This window comes from Micrasema longulum, unplaced genomic scaffold (assembly GCF_059751315.1).
Source record: "Micrasema longulum isolate JH-2025_06_02 unplaced genomic scaffold, ASM5975131v1 h1tg000594l, whole genome shotgun sequence".
NCBI classification, from domain to species: domain Eukaryota; kingdom Metazoa; phylum Arthropoda; class Insecta; order Trichoptera; family Brachycentridae; genus Micrasema; species Micrasema longulum.
In genome coordinates, this window is record NW_028277790.1 from 915,180 (window position 1) to 937,553 (window position 22,374).

At 34.4% G+C, this 22,374-nt stretch overlaps 1 protein-coding gene across 2 annotated transcripts in view; it reads right to left on the reverse strand.

Annotated features, from left to right (window-relative positions):
• LOC148280336 (uncharacterized) overlaps positions 1 to 22,374 on the reverse strand; it is a 131,082-nt gene that overhangs the window by 10,743 nt on the left and 97,965 nt on the right. The window lies entirely within an intron of this gene.

Genomic DNA, 22,374 nt, shown 5'->3' on the forward strand with positions numbered 1-22,374 from the left:
GTTATAATTGTCATATATCATAACTTGAGGGGATTTTCGCAAAAATGGCGCTTTATAAAGTACACAAATACAAATAAATAAGGAAGCAGTTTAATACAGGATCCTCGATTGCGGTCCACCTCGAAGGGCTAGCCCCCTGTTATTTTTATAATTGTTAATGTAATACACCGTTAAGTGCGAATAACGACCCTATTGTATTTGACATTATTTATTTAACTAGTTACGCACTATGCAAAGCTGAGATAAGTATTATCGACAAAATCAAGAAAGCAGTTCTGCGTTGGTTTGGACACGTGGAGCGAATGGGCGGCGAAAAACGGTTGAAAGATTTACAATGCGAATGTCGATGGAAGCAGAAATTGAGAAAGACCAAAAAAGACATGGCACGATTAAATGCAACAAATACTTGAAGATAGAAGATAGGTCAAAAGTCGGAATAATCGGCGCGCGTGCATGAGATATATGAATGCAGAGGAAGAGAGGTATGTATGCAAAGACGAGGTGATTGTTTGTTTTAATTCATCATCATCATCATTAATATTTTTGGTTGGAGCATATGCTGTCCACAAAGAGCATCCAGACATCTATCTCGGGTTCACGTCCCGTAGTCCCGGTATGAGCTGCCGACGGTCAGTCAGCAGCGGACGTCCAGGACGTCGAGAACCCGACGCCTTGTAAAGCGGGCAAGCGAGGTTAAGGCTCCCGGGAGGCATCCGCAGTATATGGCCCAGCCACAGTATCGCCTCCGCTTGATGAGGGTTGTCACTGGAGTTTGCTGCGCCCGTTCCCTTATTTTTACGAAACCAAACCACCGCACACCCAAGATTCTACTGAGAGATCTATTTTCAAAACTCAGTACATTGCTGTTTCGGGTCTTACTCTTAGAATCAAAAATGTTTTCAGTTTGTCCAAATTTCTGTAGACATGAACTGGATTCAACCCCCTGGGGAGCTGTTAATAATAACATACTACAACAGAGATTGAGAACATTGTAGAGAAGGAAATATAGAAGTCTAGGCATGTACAGAGCTTCGTGATTTAGACAATTTCAAAACATTGTTTATTGAGTATGCTAATACGCTTACAATATTTAATAACTAACAAAAAAAATACAACTTGCCCACCACATACCGCACACCGCATCTGAGGACATAAGTCTTCTTGGCGGTGCCCACTGCCCCACATACACAGAACAGTTGCGCGTTGCCGAACGAGAAAAGCTGCCCGAAGGAGCTCTCTGTGATCTGGTAGCAAGAATGGCACCCAGAAGTACATAATATGCACTTCATTGGATTGAGAAAGAGGGAAGGGAATTCTTCACTGACTGGGATTTAATTGATTAGACATGATCAATTCGCCGAAATGATTACAAAACTTTTTAAAAGCCTCGAAATTCTTTTTGGAAGCTACCACATTTGCACATCCGACCTATAACAGGGCCACGGATAGTAGCGAGAAGCTCCATTCGGTAATCATAGAAAGGGGGAAAGGGACAAGGCCACAGAATGTGTTCGGAAGACTGATTAGGATATCCGCAGCAGCACGAAGAGGAATCAACAATATTGAAAACAAATAATTTGTCATTAAATTTACCATGACCTGATAAAAACTGCGTAGTGTTGTGATTAAGACGCTTGACTCACACACGGAAGATTGTGGGTTCGATTCGGCGAGAACAAAAAAATTCTATGTTTTTCTCAAGCCTAAGGTTCAGTACCGTAATTCACCGCTGTAATTTGGCCTCATGGCCTGTTGCGGTACAAAAAAAACACAATTATTTTAACACGCATCCCCGGCATCTACAAGAAACGATTAAATAATTGAGAACAATGTTATTTACGAAGTAAGGGTGCTCTCCGCATTGTATCGATTTCGGCGGGAAAACACGGCACGAGCAGACGGCACACGGCACACACACACCCACACACCCACGTGGCGGGGGTTGGCGGGGGTTGGCGGCGCGGCGTAACGCGGGAAGCGGAGACCTTGGTCGGAACTTGGTTCAACTCCGCGTGACACCCGTCCATACATCCATACACCCATACACCCATACACCTATACACCCACAACCCACTTGGCACACAACGCAACGAAATAAACACTAAACTTACTAGGCCAGAGTTCCAATAACACTACCGTTTCAAGTTGGAATCTCATGTGAAACTTTGCAGGGCATCATAAATTCGCGAACTGGAATTCGAATGTCAATTGGAATTCTTTGGGATAAATCTTCCGGCTGTTCGCAGATTTCTTCGCCATGAATACAGTAAGGAAAGTAGATGGATAGGCATGGGTTAGCTCGAAGTCTTATATGTTAATCGTTTGTGAATATATTGACTACCATTATTTTATTGCTCTTGTTTGTCGTTGCTACAAAGTTTTATGTTATTTTTGTTCAGTTTCTTGTACACATGTTTATTCATATACCTGTTGTTATTGGCTTATACAATTTTTCAGGGCCAGATCGCGAAACTTCAGAGGAACATTCCTCACGGTAAGCTTTAAAAAAATCCCTAATAATTTTTTTCCAAAAAGTCATTAAAAAAAAAAAGTAATCTCAAAATGTAGTAAATCCCTCCACAAACCCCTACCTCTCTCCTACCCAGCCGATTCTCTTGACAACGTCTGGTGCGTATCGCTTCGTTAATCAAATATGTTATTGTCGCATTTTTTTTGTCAGGGAGGGGTAGGGGTGCTAGTCCGAGAAATTAAAGATTTACTCCATTTTGAGAGGATTTTTTTTTAAAGCTTACCATGAGGAATGTTCCTTTAAGTTTCGCGGTCTGGTTCTGAAAAACCGTGCATATAATAAATAAATAAATAAAACAACTTTGTTTTTAACCAGAACTTTTTTTTCTACCGACCAATTTCAAAGCTAAACAAGCTTCTTTCTCGAGGTTTATTTTATTTTATCTTATCAGTATGCTGCCAATGAAACAAATAAATCGAGTCTTTTTTCTTGAAAGGATGGTAACGTGAGATGGATACGTTCGAAACCAGGCAGGAGTCGACTAAAAGAAATATTGTTTGTTTGGTTATGTATTATTGTTTTCTTATTATGAATCGCTGTTTTAATTTTTAACTGCTAGCCTCAAAATAGAGGCTCAGCGGGTTATTCCTTTTAAAAATAAAAATAAAATTATTGATAATTCTTAGCATCCTCACCTTGTCCTCACATATTGCGCAAATATCGCGAGTAGCTTTGTCATCTTTATTCCCTTCGATTGAACGCGGTTCCGAAAATTACTCACTTTTGTCTACTAAATATTTCATTTTGAAGGCTTCGAATCAAATAAAATAATATATGTAACGAAAAAGCAAACACATTATCTTGTAGAGCGGAAAATTTTCTTTCAATCGACATTTACCATTTTTTTAAACTATTGGTACTCATTTTTAAGTTTGAAAAATAACAGACACAACTTGCGTATGTTAACACCCAATACGTAAAGAAAGCTTGAACTGGATCAAACATTAAAATATTCAAAGGAAATAAACAAGCAAAAGATCAGAAATTTTTGAAAAAAAAAGATTTCCAATTTGTCTGTTTTTAATCCTTTATAACTAAAAAAAATAGTAGCTAAAAAAAGTTATTTTATTATAATGTATAGTAAAAAGGTGATTTTAAAATACAATATTTTATTGTTCCTTGACTGGAACTTGAAGCGTTAGACTAATAATCTTATCTTTATGTTAAAAAAATGATCAAGATACGCGGCTATTGGTGTATCAATGCAGTGCCCTATGGACCATTAGGTGCGGAAAGGGAATGATGATGATGATTAGAAAATGGGAATCAATTTGGGGTAGAGTGGTGTTAGAACTTCGGACGTTTGACCCGCGAGTCCACGGGACCACAACCCGATTCAAGTTTTACGTACACGGGTGATGGATTTTTATTTCATTATTCTTTATTTTCTTATTTATTCGATGGTGGACGAACGCAAATGTAACAAGTACGTCATGAGGCCTTGCCATCAATCTTCTTCTTTTTCCACGCCTTTTTTTTTTTTAACACGTGTCCAAGCCAGGCCCACCGTCGCGCCCTTAAGGAGGCAGCTTATCCGCCCTGATTTCACCGTGTCGCGTGTCATCTGCTCTGGACGACCCCGGCCGGGGACAAATCGGCCACGGTGTTTGTTAAATTCACAATCATCGGATTAGTACGGATCTTCACTTTTACAATACTATTCAGAAAAAAATATATTGTTGTTTTTCTCTCTTAAATTTAATGCGGTGAGGAATTCTTATTTCCTTTATTTTCAAACTCGTGTCATTTTATATTGCTAACCAGCCACCAGTGGCGAACGGTGATTTGATTTACAGGTAAGCTATAAAAAGTATCATAAATTTGTACCTACATAGTACATAATATAAGTACTACAAATTGCTTTTTTTCTGTGGTTCTGTTTGATACAACAACATCTCCCATCTATGAAAATGAACTCAAACGACGATTATTATTAAGTTCGTGATATATTATATTATGTAGCTATATTATCCATTACTTTAATTCATAACTTATATAAAAATGTATAATGAAAAAAACACAATGAATTCAGTACGTATTAGGTATTGTGGCATTTTCTTGTGGCATTCTTGTGGCATTTCTTTCATGCAGTCATATGACTGCATGAAAGAAATTGTGGTCATATGTCAAAGAAAAGTAGCCCTTAAGAAATAATGTTCGAAATACTGTTTTCCAAAGCGAGAATCTTCAAATAATTTGTGTAATCTGCAAGCTTACTCCGCGACTAAAAAACCACGACTGGGTTTAAGATGTTCAAAATATAGTATACTTATTTGTATGAATAAATATGCTGGAATAATCGGCTAGTTTTGTGACTCACTGTTGGTGCTAGGCGCGTATTATTAATATTTTTATTTATAAGAAAAAATAATAATTTGTTTGTTTTTCTGTAAGTAAAGTTACCGTAAAACATTACTATGGATAGTCAAATATAATGGTAAGCTGCGCAAAATCGCTTATATAGACCATTCTCCCCTGCCACTAGACACTAACATTAGCAAAACTAAAGAGAGTTTTGCCAATTATTTATGAAAACATTTAGCCTAAATACTAACAGCTGGCACTCTGTACATCAAATCATCATTTAACATCAAACAGTACGTATTCGGTTACTAAAATTGACAATAATGTAAAATAAAATAAACAATGTGAAATATCGCCCTTCCTTCATATTATACATGAAGATAGAGCTATTTCAATGGGAAGTTAACAGAGTTATCTTCGACTGTCTGTAAAGAAAAACCGATAATTGTGTACGAAAATGAGTATATTTGCATGAACATTTTAAGTATCTTCGTCGGTAACCTATAATTGAACATGTTTAGAAGAAAAAAATGTATGCATTTTCTGGTTTTCGTAGATAAAATTGAAAATAAGTTTATTTATTATTTATTTAAAACATCAAGCACAAATAATAAGTACTTTGGCGGACTTATTGCTAAAAGCTAAAAATAAATGTTAACTTCCCATTGCAATCGGGGCCCGGATCTTGTCTCGATGTCTCTTATGTTTGTCAATGCTTCTTTTATTCTTTTATTCTTTTTTAATGTTTTCAACTATTCTCATATTGTAATATTCATCCCTAATAAATCAATAAACACCAATAGATGAAACGAATGAAATAATATTATGTTCCAGTAAAACAAATTATTGTCAAACACTGACACAAGCATCGGTCACCGAAACATTGAAGCTTATTTACGTAAACATACAGTGTTGTGATCTTGACGGATTTACCGTCATATTTAGCGGATCGGAGTGCCCCTCGGGCGGGATAATTTCGTATTTGACGAGATTTTCAAAATGGCGGAATTGAAGGAAAAAGATATGTTTAAAAAGATAAACTAAAAAGTAACGAACTTCGGAATTACTACCACCTACGACATTTGAGTTTGATGACCAACAACGGCGGCGGCGGCGGAAAGTGAAGTTGAAGAGAATTTATTCTAACTTTAATAATTTTATTGCAGTTTAATCTTACCTTCATGTAACAAAAAAAACTAGATATGTTGCGATTTCTATACTAATCCAGTGCCCTATGCACCATTAGGTGCAGAAAGGGAATGATGATGATAGTTTAATTTTAGGAGTGAACATGAAAATTTAACAAAAAAAATTAGTGTCGTGTAGTTGTTTTAGTTCATAAAAAAGTGATCAAATTCAGCGGAACATCTCGCGGAAATCCGTGTAAGTTTTGACGGGAATTTGACGGATTTTAATTTTTTTTAGCGGAAATGTGAATGACAAGGTGGCAACACTGTAAACACAACGCGGGAAATTAGAATCGTACGCAGTAGTAGGTGGTCGCGAAAGCGAAACGAAGCGTAAACATCCCGCGTTTTTGCGATCAATTCATCTGCGATTGATATTTTCATTTGGTGGATCTAACCGGTACGGCGAGAGACAGGTTGGGGAATATAAACTACGTACGGAACGGCATAATAACCCAGAAATATGAATGTGTGGCGACATGTGTGATGAAGTTACGGTAATAATTTAGTATTTTTTTCACGGCCAGAGGCCTAATTTTTTATCAATCTTAAGAAAGCCTATCGCGATTATTTTGTCTGCTCACCCTACACCACTATGGAAATGACTATTAATGACGAAGTTCAGTGCTACTGGAAATTGGATATTAAAAATATTTTCTTACGCGCGGTTAAAGTTAGAGCTTAAAAATGTATGAAAAAAAAAACAATAAAAATTATTCGACTAAAAACGAATTATGCACAATAGTTCTTTCGAATCAACCAATGACAGTAGCGTTACGATAGATTTCCGGTTTACGGTAAGTCAATTCACCAATCAGCAGAACTCAACGAAGAGAACTGGAGAAAATAGGTGCGAAGGTTTTCACGGTCACTCTTAATAACTCAATATGTTTATTTTTAGCAAAGATAAGGATTAACGAACACAAAACTCGGGCACCCTGACAAATCTGCAATAGCGGAGCACTTTATAGACACCAGACATTTTTTCGCCTTCGAACCGAAAATTTGACATAAACCCAGTAACTACAGTGCACGAATAATAAATGAGGCAATTAAAATACACAGACACTCAAATAACATAAACAAAGACGACTTAAATTAAACTCAACCAGCACTACATACTACAAAAACTAATAGAAATGTGTCTACTGCCGACTGCGACACGGTACAAATTACTAGTACTTAAACACATACTTTTTTCTACAAAACACTCCGTCACGTCTCCAAATTTTTAAATTGCGATTTCTCAAAATGATGTTTTTTGGGTTAGAGACTTTTTCCTGAACGGCGACGATATAATAATAATATCTACTTACTGTAAACCACACTGTGATCGTGATCGTCCTATACTTAATATTTACATAATAATATAATACGAAATGAATACGTTACAGATGTTTTGTATTCTGTTTACTTAACTACATAACGCGTGTTGACCTCCGCGTTCCTAGAATAATTATTCTAGACAACTTACTATGTGATCATTCTATTATTAAAACGAGTATTGTTATCAAGCAACAACTTATACACACAACGATACGATATCGTAAATATATTTTGATACTCCTACGCTATTTAAAAAATATTAGGTGTTAACACAAGTCGCCTCCGTTTTTGTGAACAAAATGAACAGCAATGGTATAGGCTATACGCATAGAATTCAGAATAGTCCAGAAACCGCATACGCACATAAAACAGAAGGCAACTAAACTACTCATAAATGAGTAAGTTTACGTTTTGACCCATTAGTTTCTTTGTAGATGTCACTCAGTACGCAACTCCTGATTTGAATTCAACTATGCCGTGTTGTGTCCTTTTAAAGCGTAGAAATACTGATAGGATCTTAAAGAAACAGGATGGCATCACATTTCATGTGTAATTAGCAAACGAATGTTTAAGTAGCTAATGCATTACTTAAAAAATGAATTATTTTTCCATCTGTCAGATTGTAGAAGAAACAAAATGGAAATTTCGTAAGTGTTGCCAGGGTTATAATTTTTTTTACCCTACTTTGCTCATCTAATAAGAACAATAATGAAAATTGGACCTCGGATAAAACAACTCTGTGGTGGATATTTGACCGACATTACCTTCAAAACATTAAATATTATTTAACATGATATAAAAATATCCATTTTATGTCAAATAAAATTTGTTTTATATTGTATGTTTAAAGTTCATGAATTCAATTACTCTTATTAAAAATAACCCTTTACTTATCTACTCTGTTGTGTCAATCAATATTTCCGCGTGCACAATAAAATTTTAGAAAAATTAACAGATTGCTTTTTTTTACCTTACATTTGCGTTATGATTTTTTTCCCATCGTGCAACATTACGCGACGACATCACGAATGCGCGCGGCGAAAGTAGGGCATAGTGGGGGGATTATTGGACACAGTCCGATGTATTCAAATATGATTCTACGCTCTTTCTGGACTATTCTTGTTTCTATGGCTATACGCCATTCGGAAGAAAATTTTCTGTTCTACGAGACATCGTGTTTGTTTTTACGCTACATATATTATTTTATTTAAGTCTTCAAAATAGAATTTCAAGTAGACGAAAGTGAGCATTTTCGATACCTTCTTCTGTTCGCGTCTAATCGAGGAAATAAAGCTGCCAAAGCTGCTCGCGATATTTGCGCAGTGTACGGTGAAGATGCTATGAATGATGCTATAATATTGAGTAATTTGTTGTATTTGGAAAAAACGGACACAACGTACCGTCGGGTCAATGCCAAAGTTGGAAATGTGCGAAAAAAACGTTTTAAGATATTGAGTTTTGAAGTTAAATCTGGTGTCATTAATATATTTATATTGTTACTAAACTAGATAAAAATGTAATAATTAATTTGGCTTATTGAAAAATTAAATTATTTAACATTATTTTTATCTATTTATTTATATGATTTTGGCACTGATAGATTTGTTGGCAATGCTTTACCGTATTTTTCAGTAAATACGGTACTACGGTACGTTTTTTGTGGAGTTTTCGTATGGGATTTTAAATGTTTTTTCTAATATTTTATTGTATCAACATTAAAACTATTGAATACATATATAAAAGAACGGATAAATAATTAATAAAATAAAATAAAAATGTGTCATAGATAACATTCAGTCAGAAGCATTGGAATTTACCACACTCGCCATTTTAGCGTAGTAAATTAGGCAAACAAGTAAAAATGTATTCAATTCCAAAGTCTCGAAAGAAATATTCGCGAATTTGGCATTGCATATATAGGTATTTAAATTCTGTTCATTATTACAAGAATTTCTAAATAAACAAACCAGCCGCGTGATACCCGACGGAGAATAGCCACACACATATCATCTTCATCTAGATTGACATTTATTATATTCGTTGGTACCTATTCAAATTTGATAATATTTATATTTTTTGTTTCCTTTTTTATAAAACTCCATAATGAATGGCTTTAATAAAAATATCAATAAAAACGCCTCAATTAATTATACTATTAAAAATATATATATATATATATTAGCGTTCTTATAATTTACCCAAATATTTCAATTTTGGTGACCATTTTCAACACGTAATAACTCACTATTACAAAATGGAAATCAAGTTGAGGTAGAGTGGGGTTCGAACTTAGGACCTCTGATCCATGAGTCCGCAACACTAGCCACGGGACCACAACCCAATTAAAATAATACAGTAAAACTTAACAAAAGAGATTTTAATGATAATTTTATTAAAATCATATTTTAAATTTAGCTAGTACTCGCAGGTAAAAATCCTGCAAAAAGAATTCGACTGAAGATTAGTCGGTCTCGTGGTGTACTGGTTATAAATAAATAATTGTAAAACAATAAATATCGATCCACCGTATTGTATTCTATCATGCGGAAATGGTAGGTGGTCAGATCTCGGTCCTGTTCAGAGTTTCAAATTCGTTGTTTTGGTCATGTGTGCTCCGTTTAAAATGAACTTTCGTGGTGTATTTAACGACTTCGGCATTATGTTGACATTTAATAATAGAACTTTTTATTGATTTTCATTGATTTATTAATTTCTCTTAATTTGATGCTGTTAGTGTCTTAGTACAGAAAGCAATTTGAACCTTATTGACGTGACTAAGCACTGTAAACGTATCAATTTCCCTACGAGTCGATTTAACGAACGTGACGATACCTTTATTGCGATACAAACATATTTTTATTTTGAGATGACTCTCATATGGGTACCGCGCAGGTAATATAACACGATGATTAATAGAAGAGTCATCGATCGTTTTAACACAACAAAGAATTCACCAAAGGTAACATTGCTAATCGTTCTTAAAGTGCTTAAGTTAATTTTTTTTAAAGTAATAATTTGTTTTGAATACAGTATTAGGTATGGAATGAAATTTTTATTATTTGTTTTTTTAGTGACGTTTTTCAGATTTGGCAGTGTATCTTTGGTACTCCAAATACTGTATCTTTTTAGAGATACTTCTCAAAAAATATTCAACTCAGTTACCCATATGATAGCATTTTAATAATGTTTTAATCGTCAAAGTATTCAATTATTCATAATTTCTATTACGTGTTCATACAAAAAATAATCAATAAAGTAAAAAAAGAAAATATATATAGCTCTAAAAATAGAGGTGACAACATTGGTACTTTGCATCCTAATTTTATAATGCGTCATATTGTAATTGAACGTTATTTTAAACGTATTTTGTATATCCTTAATTAACATTTCCGAGCCTAAGCGTGAAAAAAAATCATGAGTTCCTGAGGGGGTACCAGGAATACCCCAGCCAAAATCCTATGAATACGGCGAAAAAAAGACAATATGATTATCATGGTGTAGTGTGTTTCTTAATATTTTGAGTTTTCCGCAAAACTCACACACTTTTTCATAAAATATGTAAGATCTAATGTACGAAATCCGGATTTTTGTGGTTATTGCTAGAAATAAGCGACCAAATAGCGAGAAGCACACGTGCGAACTGACCAACGTATCAAAATGTATTAAACTGTAGAGCGTAGAGCGATGAATTGTATGTTTGCTGCTTGCACGGGAAAAATACAAATGTGAATTATTACTGATAGAATTCTGCAGAAAAATATTTTAATAATTTTGATACATTCTGACATTGTGGGGTAAGATAATGAAAAAAATTAAATCAATATAATGAGTAACAAAAAAGTCATTAAAGAAAATATGCCCCTGAGGGACCCTTGATCCCCGTCTTACCCCCTCTTAGGCCCGGATGAGTTGATATACTGTTTACCGTATTTTTCGAACCATTAGACGCATTTTTATGCTCTAAAAATTCAACCAAAAATTGGGGTTCGTCTTGTGGTCCGATGCGTCTTATCGTCCGCAAAATACGCTATTTTTTAAACCACAAGGGTTTATTGAATAACAAGTCGAATGGTTTAAATAAAATAAAAAATGGTTTTAAGCCCTCGAAATATAAAGCAACTTTTATCGGACAAATAGTTCCGTAAAGTAATAATTAGCTATTTGCTTTTATGATGCCCCGTCGCGTCGGAGTTAAGGGTTGCTATTTGTTGACTACATAGCGCGTAACTGCTAAGTGAACGGACTGTATACTATTGCATTCACAGTACACGTACATCAGGTGCTACACACACACTTACACGGCGCGGCGTACAGACGTGGTCCGGAGTGAATGAACTGATCCCACCCTTCTGCAGGGGTGAACAACCCCTTTACTCCGGGGAGGGACGCCTATCGGCTACCGGCTACCGGCTGCACGCACAATTTGCTTCATAATGGCGTATTTGTTTATACATAGTCATAGGCAGTTTTCTTGGGGAAAATATCATGAAATACACACAACTTTAAAATACGTATCGTCCTTTGATGCGTAAAACTAAAACTATTTCGTCACGCGGCAAAATTAGAGCATTTTTTATTGTACAGCGAAGTTTTTCGAAAACGTACGAAAAAAAATATATATAAAAAAAACTACTTTGAACCAGGTCACAAATTCTTAAAAATCAACCGTTAACAGAGAGTCGTGATAGATTTCCGATAGAAGTCAACTCATCGATCAGCAGAACTCTGCGACTAAAACTTGTGACGTCAGAGGCGGAGTAATTACAAAATCTCAAAAATTCCAAAAATCATAGCGCTAATAATACGATACATAAAAAAAAAATATTTAGCTTATATTAGTAGTCTTTTATTAACAAAAAAATATTAAAAAAACCACTGAACTTCCTAAAATTTTTCTATTTGAAATATTAAATTTATGATTATCCGTGGTAAATAATGTACGTATTAATTTTATGTAAAATCGCTAAATACAAAGTTTTTTAAAAAATGCTAGTATTTTCACAAAAATTTTGATATTTTACATAAATGATAATTATATGTAATTATTATATTTGTAAAATGTTTGTAAATAATTGAAAGCAAATGAGTATATAACCACTTACCGACTTTCGTATTTAAACCGTTTTCGTCAGGACACTAATTACACCACCATGGAAATCCCACTATACGCCTTCACCATAGAAGTAGTTGCACAAAAATATAAAAACAACGTGCTGATAGCACACATGTTGTTAGTAGCTAACACTTACACGCATTAATAACTTTCCTTTTACTAGTGTTAGCTACTAGCAGCACGTTGGTTTTATATTTTTCTGCAAACTACTTTTATGGTGAAGGTGTATAGTAGGATTTGCATGTTAGTGTAATAAGTGTCCTGACAAAGAGACGGGTAAGTCTCGAAACCAGTAGACACAGAAAAGCAGATAAGTGGTTATACTCAATTATTTACTTACATTTAATGAAATGTTTGACCACAAAATTAATGCTATATCAAGAAAATATTATATTTGTCTTTTATTTCAATGTAGCTATTATGATGTATTTTTAGTACATATGTAATGAAACGGATGGTGATCCCGTGGTGGTGTTTTGAACTCACAGATCAAAGGTCCAAGGTTCAAACCCCACCCTACCACAACTCGATTGCCATTTTTCCAGCAGAAATGAATTACGACTTTCAGGAAATATAATAAAAACTAAAATTCGGTGCCTACATATAAATAATAAATGGTGGAAAGAGGCAACTTTACAAGAGATATATTTCAACTCAATAATTTGAAAAATGCATTCGTTTACATGTGGACAAGACAATACATAGGAAAATGTCCCGGCTTGGCCGCGCATTGCAGAACGTTACACAATACGAAAATTCAACCGCAATTCACTGCGAAAATGAATACACGACGAAGTTTCTTAAGAGCGAGTTCACGAAAAAGGTTATTTCTTTTATTCCAAGATATATGAGAATTGTTAAAGAACGAACTAAATAATGAACACGATTTTTTTCTGCATTCATTTTCGGCAGAAAAAATACGCGGGAGCGATGCACACGCGTCGGGAAAATCGCTATTGTCATTAGGTCCTGTCCCTGCGTGTTCACAAGAGGACAATGCGGCCGCGCGCAGTGGTGCGGGTAATAATTGTTCCGCGAAAATAGCCTGTTCGACAATGTCTCGGAACAATGTCGGGACATTGGACGGTCCTACAAATTTATTTATTTAAACGCCTTGTAGGCTTTTACATGTTTTACATATACGTACATATACATATAAATACAGACATGTATTTTACACAAAAGTAACAAAAAATAAAAATAAAAATATGAAAAAAAAATCATCTTTACATATTAGTATAAAATATATGGCACTTATTTGTTTATAAATTTGTAAATTGTAATGTAAATGTAAATAAATTCGTAAATTGTACATAAATAAATTTTCATACAATATTTTATTATATAAATAGCAACGCGTGTAATTATATGTTAGTTAAATTCCTGACGATGAGGTAGTAACCTCGAAACCGGTCGAAGTGTAATTAAATAAATAAAAAAATAAAGTGGTTTATACAAATTTATAAACAAATAAGTGTAAAATGTCATACCACAAAGTGAAAAATGTTTTTGATAACAATAATATAAAATATATGGGTTTACATAATAATGCATACATATATTGCAGTGGAGAGAACAGAAGTGCATTTTTTCGTATTAGTTATATTAAGAGAGTCTTAAAATTAGAAGAAATTAGAATAAATAATAATTTAGAATCCAGATATAAGTCAATAAACGGTACACAATTGAAATCAACATAGTATTATTTAGGTATATCAATTTGAAGATAGTAAATTTCTACGCTGCATTTTAAAATTCAAAAGCTTTACATTAAATATATCTATATTATTTGTGTATTCATTTGCAAACGCATGAATTCTCCTTATTGGCGAGTGTGCACTGTAGTTTATCGTAGATACATTTACATTTGAAAGTTTATTAAATCGGGTAACCCAGCCCGGAACTCGCAAGTTAATTAGTTTTAACAGTTTGTAACAGTCAAATATCGAATTTAATATTTTAAATAAAAATAACAAATCATTTAGTTTTCTTATATTTTCTAATGTTTGCACATTTAAATGTTTGTTTAAGTACGAGTAATTAATATGTTCAACTGGAATACCTAATTTAAAATAAACTAAACGTAAAAATTTATGTTGAACTATTTCGATATTATTTATATGCACTTTATAATATGGTGACAATATAACCGAGTTTATTCAAGTTGGCTACGTACTTTTTTATTTATTTATTTATTTACAATTTTAAAAAACCCGTTAGGGTTACATTAGAAATTTAATATTGTCTAGTCATTTTATGTCTCGTCTAGTCTAGTTAGTTCAGTCATCATGTGCTTTTTCAGATTGGTTTTAAATTTGTCTCCATTAAAAGTTTTCAAGTAGTAAGGTAGGTCGTTGTAGTGTTTAAGTCCATTATGTAGTATTTTTGACTGTCCTGTGTTTGTCTTTGCTTTTTCAATATGATAGTGTTTTTGTTGTCTGGTGTTATATTTATGTATGTCAGCATTTTTGACTAATATTATGTCGTCGTCTTGTATGTTTCCCAGTGTTATTTTGTGCACAATTTTTAAGGTCTCAATTTTAGTCAAGTAGTTTATGTCAAACTGGTGTGTTTTTTTGTACAGTTCAGTCGTAGAGGTCAGGTAGGGTAGGTTGTATGTTAGTTTAAGAATTTTATTTTGTTGTCTTTGTATTCTTGTTATGTCTGTCTTGTTACCAGTTCCCCAGAAGGCGATCATGTAACTCAATTTACTTTACTAAAGCAACATACTAAAATTTCATTACATAGACAGAGTCAAAATCTCTGATCGTTCGCGACAGAAATCCCAGAGTTTTCAAGCTTTTATTTGTTATGCTCTGTATATGTTTAATGAAGTTTAATTTTTCATCGAATATAATACCCGTTTACACGTGGACAATACAATATCGTTCTGTCCCGGGACTTCTTTTAGAAATCCCAAATGTTTTCACATTTCAGCAAATGGTACGTGCGCACAAATTTGTTTTAAGGTCATTCATAAACCGGTCTTCGACCATGTGGTCAGCTGTCACCGTCAGTCTTAGAATTAAATAATGAATAGCCGGTGTTTAACTTGATAGTACATATTACATTTACAAATATAATAATGAACAATGTTTTGTATGCCTAAGTGTGTATCAGCTTTGTGAGATACATAGTATTATTAAAAGCTTAATTTTCCTCGACCGTAAAAACCGACTATTTCATGAATATTTTACATTACAAAAATACAATATATAAAATAAGGAAATAATATTTAAGAGATTTGCATCATAGTGGACAGGATTTTTCACATACTAATACATTCATAGAATCCGATAAGATTTTACTATTATTTATATTTATAAGTAACAGTTATAACATTAAAAAAGTAGATTGTGTTTAAAAAAATAAGTATCAATTATGTTATTATATTAATCAATAAAAAAATATATTTTCGTTGTTATTTAGAGTTATCTGTTTTAAAAAAATGTTATTATTAGAAATGTTAAGGTAAATGTACCTAAACACTTCATGAAAAAAGAAATCAAGTGGAGACAAGTCCACCTCGTAGTGTAGCGATTACGCGTTCGCCTACTATTCTTGAGGTCCTCGGTTCGATTTCTGGCAAGGTGGACGTGAAATATAAGTTTTAATGGCGGTTCTACACTGCAATATTTTATAATGCTTCTGAACCATGGTACCTGACGTATAAAATCGATCAGTTTTCTTTCGGTGTACCAAAAATTATATAGATACGCTGCATTAGAGTGCTAATGCAGTGCCCAGTGCCCTATGCACCAATATGTGGATAGGGAAACGATGATGATGTGAATAACATTTAACGCCCTTAACTTGATGTTCGGTATAATCAAAATATCATAAAAAAATGCTTCTGCCTGTCGTATATTTTATCAATCTGGGGCGCAAAGCTACAATTTATTTAGTATGATTTTTTTCTAAGTACTACAGATCGTTTTCCAACAGTAATTATGTCATGCTGATTTGGTATAAAGCGAAGCATTATAATTTTTAAAAAGTTACTTTGGCGTGAAACATCTTGTAATGAAAATTCGGAACCAGAATTAAATAAAAAACGTTATAATTGATTATGTTATATGAAAAAAAAACAAATAAAAACTAATTAAATTCCATCAAGAATTGTCAATAAATAATTTTAATCAAATGAAAAAATAATTCATATTGCACCTAAAGGCCATAAACTTGATAAACCGGAAATTCTCGAAATTAATAGATTAAAAAATAAACCCGACGTAGAATTACTTAATAAACAAGCTAACACACGTGTATTCCCCATTACTATATCCATTGTAATAATTTTATTAATGACTTTTTATCCTTTGTTTTTCAGAAATCATAATTGACAGAAATCAAACTCACGATGGATGGGACAATTAAAAATAATACATATACAATACTTAAACTCATTAGAAATATTATTAAATCAACTCATTAGTTAACCTGAAACACTTTAGACAAAAATAATTTACTCGCATATAATTTTTCATTCTCTATTCTTACCTGTGCTCGAAAGCGATGAAACCGGTCACTAGATATTCCAAATTTGTGGCTTAAAGTATCACTCTTCTTTTATTTATATAATAAATTACAATGAACTTTTATCAAGAATTTTCACTTACAAACTTAAATGTACAAGCACGTATTCAAAAATAATAAAGTCATTCTTCACTTTCGTGACAGGGTTTTATGGAGTTTCTAATAATAATTCTCAGATGAAATTATACAAGAACAAAGTACGAACATAAAATGAAGCTACTGTTCATATTTTCAAAGAAAATCTCGTCTACAATTTACCCATCATAATAAAACGCTTAAAATGTTCTGCCATTACAGAGAAAATAATTATGTTCAAATTATTGCGTCGGTCACAAGTATTTGCGGTTCAATCCTCCCTCTAGCCCGGTACCGCAAGGTGGGAGAAGGTCGTACGAGGAAGACGTACGGGTCTAGCAGCAGGCTGGAAATATAACTCAGATTGTAATAAAATACCAATGTTTAATAATCATACATAAGATAATGTTATTCTTCTTATGGTGCCACTCAACTGTGGAGGTTGGTGGCTACGAGTATCATCGTGGCAATTTTAATTTCTCCGTGGTCGCTCTAAATAAGGATTTGGAAGCACGGTGAAACGACTCTTGCGTTTTTAAACCGGGAGATACGTCGTCTTCCTACACTGCTATTTCGTACTTCTCTCCCCGCATAAAAAATGTTCAAAGTACTATCGGGTTGTGGTCCTGTGGCTAGTGTCTCGGAGGTCCGTGGTTCGAATCCTACTCTACCCCAACTTGATTCCCATTTTCTTATAGTGAGTTATTTACAACTCGTTGAAAATGGCCCTCAAAATTAAATATTTGGGTAAATCTTAAGAACGCAAATATTTCTTTTTACTAAAAAAAAAAAAAACTATAGCTTTCTTTTCTTAATTTTACTAATTATTTCTCATTCTTCACAAGATAATACATAATGTAAAACGGTTCTGTTTTAGTACTATCTTTAAATCGCTTTTGGGAATTTTGTGAAATAGCTTTATTTTTTTGAATAAATAATTTGAACAAGACATATATTTTCTGTTCAAAGTATATTTACCGGTCATTTGAAAGGTAAGTTTGATAAAAATGCATTGCCCCACACCAATGGTTGGGCGCCAATTGCGTCTACGGTCTCGGGTTTGGGTCCGTCTACTGTTGCACGGTCCCCTTTCCGCCGCTATCGATCTGTCTCGCTCGCGGCTGTTTCCTTTGTGCCCCCCTCCTCCACTCGGGCCATCCTATATAACGGGGCCGCCTCACCATCCCCGACCAGTCTGGCGCGGGACGCGGGAAACGGGAATGGGTAGATAATGGGGTTTCATGGTTGTGCTAGGGTTTAAAGCTTTGGCCCGATTTAGTTTCGCGACAGATCGTGCAGATTCTAGGTCAAGGAATTCTGCGAAATCGAAAGAGATTACGACAAAGACATATTTTTAGTCAACGAAAAAGGTTCAAAATACTATCATTAATAATGTTTCACTCGGTTATTCCTATTATATTGTGTAGTAAGGCTCTGTATACCTATTTCTTAAGACAAGAATTTATATACGTACGCACACTAGACAAATCGACTTTTACCACTTGTTGATTTAAATTCGTGAACAAAATTTGTATGAGAAAAGTTTTTTACAGAGACCATTTTTAAATCAATCAATTACTATATTTTAAAGGGTACGCCTTCTTAAAGCTAAGTCTCAGGGGCTCGTCTGTGGGTGGAAGGAATTGATCAAAATACACCACAACACTCAGACCAATTGAGAATAAGTCTGCCTTAGTTTTTTATCTGAAGTTGGTGGGAATCGAACCGGCGACGCAAGTTTCACAGTTGGCCGTCTAACCAACTGCGCCATGGCGCCTGTCACTATTCGAATGATTACCATTTACCGGCTATTTACGTAGTCCTAATTTTTTTCTAATACGGTGATTCAAGAAATACCTATAGCAATTAATATTATATATAACATTATTTTTTGGTACGTGTACTTGTACAAATCTGGATTTTCTCCCAAGGGGGAGTAGGTATATATTTTTATTAACTTAACCCAGCCAATGACAGGTCATAAGCCCTGTAAACGCTCGAATATCCATAATCCTAAATTTGAAAAAATTCTACCTCATCTCTGTAGGGATATAAATAAAAAAAATATTATATATCATCATATTGAAATGAGAGATATTTAAAGGGTAAAATTCCTTAACAAAAAATGCATAATACAGATATTGTTAAAAAAAAAAACAATCGTCACATTTTCAATGAAATTTATTCCCTGAGCCGCGATTATGATGGGAAGCTAAGGGCGTCATACCTTCCCCATGACGGTATAGTTGAAGATAAATTCTCTCGAGCGATTGCGAAGATACTCTACCGGTCCCCCCACCATCAAGTTTTGATATGCTACACATCGGTTTGTAAAGACGGGTCCAGTACCCCTCGATATGCATATCTACGCATTAAAAGTGTCAAAAAAAAATATTCCACCGAGCAATTTTTCCTTTAATTACGATTCATTTAAATATTTAATGGTTCTGAGGTTAGCACTTTTTTTTACTAAAAGCGTATTAAAAATATGAGATAGAAATAAGTGAATTTGAAGGCGAATTAAATTTTGACATAACTGTCAGTTTTGAAAACAAACGGCTAAACGCAGAGATAATGTGGTTAGATTTTGTCCAATTAATATACAAAAGCATATAGACGTAAAAATGTTTCCACTATAAAAAAAAATTTAGTAATTATATTTTTCCATCGGATTTACTATCTTCCTGAGTGCATATATCGAGACGTTAAAGGAGCCGGCTTTATAATCGCTCGATAGATAAATACAAACGATCGTTAAGCATACCGTCTTGGTAATAGTCAAAAGTCATATAAAAATCATTTTCAAGCGAGCATTTTTTGCTTAAATTAGGATTTATCGGAATTTAAAATCGCTTTGAAGTGGGCACTTTTTATCACAGAAGCCTTTTTAAAATATAAATGAGAACTATTTTAAATGTTATTGAAGTACGCGGACAAAATTTTCGGGGTCATTCATCGGTTGGATTCGATCATATGATGTCGAAATGACAAGTCGGCGGAACATACCGAGGTAGTACGGAAGTTAAGTATACCGTCTCGGTATGTACCGATGAATATAGCCTTTATAATCGCGGCCCTGCGTATGAAAACGCGTGAAAACCACGTAGTATAATATGTAGTGTCGCATTAGGGTTGAATTCACCAGAGCATTCCCGACCTCAGGTCGGAAGTGTGGAACTATTGGATGTAGAGTGTAGATGGAAAGTTGAGCACGAGCGTCAGTCACCGGATACTCGTGTAATGATACCCTTCCTAATTGGACAACCGACGAGACAGGAAGACGGGATGGAGAGGTACTTTAAGTTTTACACGGGAAGTACGCGAATCGTCCGTTTGACGAACCAGCCGTGCCATTAATTTTGAATCCGTTATTACAATTTCAAATTTTATAATGTGTAGCGCAATACGGCGACAGTTCAACCGCTCACAAAAATCCTCGCGCGAAATGAAGAGGGAAATTCAACATTTGACAACTTTCGTTTATTTTTTAAAGGATTCCGCATAAGCATCGTTATTCGAAAGTGGAAGATATTTTAAAAAACAAAATGTCCATAATTTCGGGAGAGTACTCTCATCGACAAGAGAATAGAACCAAAATACTAATTATGTTTTAATAATTATTAGAGATGGGCCGGGCCGACTATGACTTTGGCCGACTGGCCGACTAGTCGGCCAAGCCGATCATTGCTTTCGGTGGAGGTCGTGTGGCATCGGCGATTTTCGTGGCATATTAATTCGTTCTTGAAGATATTTATTTTTTATTTTTTAATAAAAACCTTTATTAGCATAAATAAACAATTAAACAATACTAATGATGATAAGTCAAGTGCAGCCCACGAAGTGCACTCCCACTGCGCGCTGCCGGTGCGGTGATAAATCGCAACGATGCCCCTTTCGAGTGGTGGAGCCGCAACAGTTCTAGATACCCCGAAATGTCGCGCCTCGCTAAAATGTACCTTTGTTGTCCAGCCAGCTCCGTTTACAGTAAAAACACCCTTTTAAATAAATGTTTCATTTCAAACCATTTCGGGAATCGAACCCTAGACCTCTTGCATGGAAGGCAAACGCGCGGACCATTACACCACGAGGCCGACAAATGTAATTTTTATGGAGGAAAAAAAAACATTTTAATTAAGAAAATTAATGGAAAATGCATAGCTAAAAAATATCTAATTATAATACATAAATACCTTATTAGCAAGGAATAATAAATAGTGCAGATTCGCATCGCTACCTTCATTGGTACAAGAAAGAACTATACAAAATATATGAGTGAAAACCTCAAGAGTAATAATTCTCTAGAGAAGCCCTTAAGCTCTATGACATAGAAAAAAAGCGTTTCAAATTTTTGGTTTGCTTTTAGATTGGTTTTAAGTTTAACAACAAACGTGTAATGGACGGTTTGGGTTAATGCTCGCAATGCTCAACCCAAGTACCTACGGTACGTTGTATTTCTCTAATCTGTAGCTAACTTCGTGTATCTCTATATAACTTCTGTATCGCTATATAACTTCAATCTGTTTTCAACGCAGCAGCAAAGCTTACTACGGGGCTAAAAAAATATGCTCACATCTCACAACATCTTCGAGATTTGCACTGGTTAAAAAGCCCAAAGAGAATAAAATAGAAGCTTTGCTGGACAGTATTCAAATCCTTTCATGTAATGGCTCCGAGATATCTATCGGACCCTTGAATTGGGGAAAATACGTATCAAAGAAAATCTACTCATAGGTCAGCATTTGATTCAGGCAGAGGAAAACTTGTCGAAATCCGGCGCTCCCCGAACACTATTGCTTTCAAACTTACGAATCGTCGACAGTCCCAGTCAGTTCGGATCCCAACTAAAATCTTACTTATTTAGTTTATCATACCCTCAATTTTAAATCAGAAAATATAATATGTCGCTTTAGCTTGGTTAGAATGTAAGTTTAAGTTTGCAATCGTAAAGCGCCCTTGAGGTGATTTTTCACAAAAATGGCGCTATACAAATCAGCCAAATATTATTACTCTAAGGTGAAGAATCACACAAGAGACAAGAGTAATAAATATAATAAAAGTGTTTACCTTGATATATAGCCATTTTCAATAGTCATTTCCAAACAGATATTTTCCCATATAAGTTTGTTTTTTCCCTGTAAAATGAAATTCTTCTTTTTGACGATAAATACCCATCATCGTTATATATAAGGGACTGGTGTATTCAATTTCCCGACAAAGAATAATATCAAAAGCGGCTACCGATTCGCGGATGGGTAAATCCTCGATAAATAAAATATCTCAAAATATGTTTAATAAGAACTCAT